Raw genomic sequence first — 6000 nt, 5'->3', positions numbered from 1 at the left:
CTAGAAGATGCATGCTTAAATGAAGATGAATAAAGGTGAATAAAGGTTTTGTGAAATGACTACTGAGTTCCGGTGCCGTCTCTGGATGCTTCGAGGAATAAAAAGAACCGGGGTGAAACTGATTTCGCAACACTAGCCCTAAGGTCCTTTCAAAGTTAGGTGGTGTGTTTTTCCCTGCAAGCTGTTGTCTGTAAATATAAAAGGTAATTTTGTTTAACAGGCTGGATATTCGGCTTGTTATTCTATAAATATGAATGAGGCTTCTGATAAATTTAATCAAAGCAGAGAAAACGCCCTTGCTCACTCACTCACACCCTCATCCATTGTTTGCTACAGAGTGGACTCGGTGCACTGCTCAGTGCAGCGCAGACCACTGATGATGCATTATTAACACTACAGCATGTAACACTGCTCCACAATAATGTGTCGAGTATTCACGATTGTCTTTGTTACATAAACAAACCAAGAACATCTGCACCACATTTGAGTCCATGGACACAACAACAAGGGCTTTTTTGTATAAGAACGTGTCATTTTATTTACACCCCTCCACCTACACAAGTGGCATGTTACTGGAGCTGCAACTACACAATTGTATTCTGTTTGACAGTTTATTAAATGTAACCAGTTTAAATGTGGTGGATACACTTATGAGTTATGCTTTTTTTTTAATATATGTATGTAAGGTTAAACAACATGCATACATTATGTGACAAAACCTTGAGTGAAAACAACATTTCTGGGACTCTTTACGATTTAATTAAAACGTTTTAACACTCTGAAGAAAGCTTTTTATCAATATGACTTCACATTTTATCACAATAATGCTTTGTTGTTACAGCATTATAGAAACACAATAACTGGAATTGTTCAACAGGAGTAATTGAAGTGAAGGACGAAAATCTATTAGCATATTTAGGTTGACTTTGAAACAGTAACTCTGGAGCTATTAAAGCAATTTTGTGAACTTAATGTGTTTGTACAAATGAAACAGTTTCCATTAATATTTAGCAAAGAGTAACAAATCCATGTCCTGTTAAATTCTTTATTGTCAGCCACAGTTAGTGTTTTTTTTGCCATTTAGACTCCATAGTTTAGGGAAATAGAAATATATGTGTGCTTTTATCACTGTTTGTGCTAATCACTGCTACCACTACTTGGACTGAGCAAGATTAAGAGGCATAGGGTGACAGCGGCTATGATGCAGATGCCTCATTTCTTTAAATTTTGCTAGGAAGAGGAAAAATATGTGGAGCAATTTATTGAAACATGCAGAAACATACATGGAAATACAGCATATATAAGGGAAACAACTGAATTTGAACAAATCTAGTTCTCCAGGTTTCTTGAAGGCCTTTCAAAGTTTTTCCTCGAGGTTTTTGTTCTTTTCTAATCGCACACTCCTTCAGTAATGTTGAGGTCTGAGATCTAGGGAGCGCAATCCATGGCTGAGAGGGTTTTCGAGTAAAGAAATTTTGATTCAACAAAAGGAAGTGTGATAAATTATGTGTTTTTGCAACAGGTGGAGGAGATAGCAGAGGCTGATCGGCCCAAAGAAGGCAAGCAACAAGATGACTGGACAGTATTAAGATTGTGGGTGATGTAAGGAACAAGAAACATCCTAACACCCAGGAAAGCAGGCAAACGAGTGATTATAGATCTTCCTTATTGAACTTACACATAAACTTAATTTGTCTGATACATGTAGAAACAGTGTTGGTTCATTCCTTAAATCAGGTGACTGAATGACTCATAGATGAATGTTAAGTGACTTAAAAAATTGTCTTTTTTGATCTACTTGAGCATTCAAAGCTCTTTATGTAAATGCCACACTCACCTGTTCACACCCATTCATTCAAGCAGTGTTTTCTGCACCTATCTATCTAACACTCTCACAAATTCATACACTGATGAATGCAATGGAGAGCGACTTGAAGTGTAGTATCTTGCCTAAAAACACGTAGACATGCAGACTGGTGGTTGGATCCCTGGCTGCTCCAGTGTCCAATCTTCTGGCTGGTAGATGACCTGCTCTGCCTCCTGAGCTACAGCCATCCCAAAATAAAGAAATAAGTGGTGGCTCAAGACTTTTCCACAGTATTGAAGTAAATAAATATATATAAAAATAAATATTTTTTAAAAATTCAGTTCATTTCCATATTCACATTCATCTCGTTTCTTTGTCAAAGCCACAGGGGCCCACAGTGGACACGGGCAAAAGAGCCACAGGTTCAAGACCCCTGAGGCAGACAATCATTTGCACCACCACACCTTCCCAACATTTGAACTTGGTGTCCAGTCCACAGCATGTGTATGGCAGCACCAAAGCAACTCCGAGATGCAAGTGACTGTGACAAAACAGCATATTTGACAACCTGGGAGAGAGAACAGCTGGCTTTTAGTCAAGAAGACGAGGCTTAAAGAGGCACGAACTAAAAAGGCTTTTTTCAGACGGATAATGAACCGAGGGGCTTTTTTGCCATGAATAAAATTACAAAGCTCTTGTGGAGTCTTGGAATATAAATAAAGGGTAGAATTGAGCATAATGAGCCCCCCCTTTAAGTTAACAACTGCTGCCAGTTTTGTTTTTTGGTTTTTTTGGTACCTACTGATTTCCTCTTGCATTTTATGCAGATTGTGTAGAAGTGCCTTGCAATTCCAGGCAAAAAGCTTTCAGGGAATCATTTCTGTGACCCGAAATGCACAAAAAATGAACATAGTCAAATTTTACATTAGATAGTTTAAAGTCTCGCCTGAAAAACTTCACTTTAATATTTCGTCACTGCTTTCATTTGCAATGATTTTCAGGGGGTAGAGCCAATCATACTGCTGCAGCAGAAATAAGAGTCATTTCTGGAGCCTGTTTTAAATGTACAGTACTATATATAATACATCTATATAGTACTGTGTATATTTTTTTTTTCCATGAGAACAAATACGATGGATCCTCGACAAATCCTACCAACCAAAAAGGTGGAAGCCGAGTTGCTGACTTTATTTTTTTCTATGTCAGTGCAGCAAGCCATCACTTTCTCAGTCCAATTATTTTGGAGGAACATATTCCATTTCTCCCGACCTTCATTTTAACTGAGAGGGATCCCTAATTAGTTGCCATATTTTTCAAGTCGCTGTCCGCAGCAGATGAGGTGAGCCTTGTAATAGAGTAATAGCTGTGGCAGAACATTAAACCTTAACAGGCTTCCAGAAAGATGTTAAAAACAGCCCGAGTCCACATGACTGCCCGACTTTGAAGAAAACACCAAAATGTATGGTGTCACTACAGTCCTCTGCACAAGATGTGTGAGCATAGGAGACAGAGAGCAGGAGGAGAAGGATGGGGGGTGGAGAGGAAGGAGGAGGTATACACTCAGTTTATAATGGAAGCCAGATTAGAAATCAAAGAATGATGCAGTGAATCATTTTAGTTTGCAGAGAAAAAATACACAAAAATACACCAAGGAATCAGCGCCAAACGCAAAAGAGCTGCAGTTTTGGGGGTTCTTTTTGGGAGGGGGGTTGTCTGCTGTTGCCTTTTCATGTGTTTGCCTTCCTCCACCTTCTGCTGGAAACTGTTCCTCTTTGGCAGCGAATGAGGCGTGAATATGAAGTACCTTGGTACTTGTCACTCCATTGCCTGCTCTCTGTGCTTCTCATTACAACTCCTTCCCCTGGGAATGCATTCTCACTGCAGGGCGAGTGTATTCAAAAGCTTTGTGTTATGCTAGGTGTTCCTGTTGTTCTTTGCCTATGAGTGTATATATAAGCAACAAGCACTTTTAAAGGAGAAAAGAAGCACAAAACAGAGCTTTTACAACTATATTATATAATGTATATTTAACACTGTGGCTGTATTGTGTCATTAGAGGACTAAGGAAAGTGTATTTGTTGGTGTAAGTGCTGAAAAATGTCAAATTCTGTTTGTAACTGTAACTAGACTTGCAAGAAGCAGTGGCAAAAATGCAAATGCAATGGTGTGAAAAAATGTTTGCCCCCTAAACCTAATAACTGGTTGGGCCACCCTTAACAGCAACAAATGCAATCAAGCGTTTGCAGTGACTGGCTGTGAGTCTTTCACAGTGTTGTGGAGAAATTTTGAACCAGTCATCTTTGCAGAATTGTTGTAATTCAGCTGCATTGGAGGGTTTTCACCTTTTTAAGGTCATGCCACAGCATCTCGATCAGTTTCAAGTCAGGAGTTTGACTGAGCTACTCCAAAGTCTTCAAGAATTAGTATACTGGGACATTTATACTTGTCTTTAATGTGTGGTTTTATTCAAACTGTGAAGCACTTTGTCACTGTATGTTTTAAAAAGTAAAGTCAGAGTAGCCTTGTGCTGCACAAGTTGAACAACAGGGTATAACAAGAAAAGTGTCCTGTTGAAATTAGAACTTTTTCTAATTAAAACAAGAAGAATATCTCTTTTCATTCTGCACCTTTTTTGTTAATAACAAGGCAGTTTCCCTGATTTATATGTGAGCATCGTATTTTAACCAATGGACATTTCCACCAGCCCAGAACTGGTTCTATTCTAGGGGGCAGGGATAGCTCAGTAGGTAAAGTGGTCGCCCCATGATCGGAAGGTCGGCGGTTCGAATCCACTTAACGGCTACCCTGAGGTACCCCTGAGCAAGGTACCGTCCCTACACACTGCTCCCCGGGCGCCTGCTTAGTGGGCTGCCCACTGCTTCACTGAGTGAATGGGTCAAATGCAGAGAAAAAACAAGTAATTTCCCCATGGGGATCAATAAAGTATCCATTATTATTATTATTATTATTCTGGTTTAATAGCTGAAATCTTGTTTCATGGAGAGTCTACGGTGGCTCTGAGAGGTCAAATGCACTGCACCTTAAGAAATCACCACCAAATAGAAAACCGCTGCAAAATTAATGGAAGCCAAATAAAACACCACAGAAATAAAAAAAACAAACAATGCAAAAGTAAAATGAAAAAATTATTGTCACGTTACTGGACGCAAGAAAATGACAAAACAGCGACAGAAGTGACAAAGTAACTGTAAATGGCTCATAACAAGTATTATATCAGTCATGAAATTAAAACTCACATTGCCTGCATCTTCTTCTTATTCACAACACGAGTTAATACGTGTCTCAGTGCAATCATTCGTTTTGGTTTCTGTCACTGCTTTTCTGTCACCTTATTGTTTCCCCAAAAAACATTGTGTTTTGTGAGATTTTCATATTTCTATTTCCACTGTGCTTTATTCCACTTTCTGTTGTGTTTTGCATGCTTTCGCAGCGTGTGTTTGACCTCTCAGGGCCACCGTACAGTACAAGGCTTTGACAGAAGTTACTTAAAAGGAAAGAACAAGACATTTTAGGTATCTGTAATATCAGTTCACCTGACTCAACTAAACCAAACTAAAGGATATATACCAGAAACTTGCAGTCAAACGATACAAACTACCACCTTGCTTGGTTTTCACTGTTTGCTGTAAAAAAAAAAAGTCTCTTATCATGTCGGAACGATGGATCTGCTACGGCTTGGTGGTAATGAGGTGACACCCTGGTTCACTAACTCCAGAAAAGAAAACTTTTTTTCTTTAAGTCTTAACTCTGATAGTAAGCCAGTCCTTATCTCTGAACATCAGTGTCCAGCATCACTAATGCCGGCTAACAGAGCAAATCCCTGCAGCCGAGGCTCCAAAATCTTCTGCAAAGCCTTCACAGAAGAGTGGAAGCTTTTAGAGGAGCAGATCTATGCCCGTGGCTTTAATGTGAGATTTTTACAACTCTCATTTGTGTTTAGTTTTAGTATTCACATATACTTGTCACCACAGTGCTATAGGTGTCATCAGATGTGTCAAAACAAGTCAAGCAAGTCATAATATCACACAGATACAGGAGGAATATAGCACAGTCTTCCACACGGGGATCTGGAAGGTGGATGAAGCATTAATCAGCATGCCTGCACTGTCAGTAAACATACATTTTTAATTCAGGTCCTGAATAAAAAATAAAAGTGTTACGCTCTACTGGAA

This window comes from Diplotaxodon limnothrissa, linkage group LG9, assembly GCF_057381915.1.
Source record: "Diplotaxodon limnothrissa isolate DT_005_m linkage group LG9, D_limnothrissa_male_GT1.1, whole genome shotgun sequence".
Lineage (NCBI taxonomy): Eukaryota > Metazoa > Chordata > Actinopteri > Cichliformes > Cichlidae > Diplotaxodon > Diplotaxodon limnothrissa.
Note: the sequence above shows the minus strand (reverse complement) of the source record.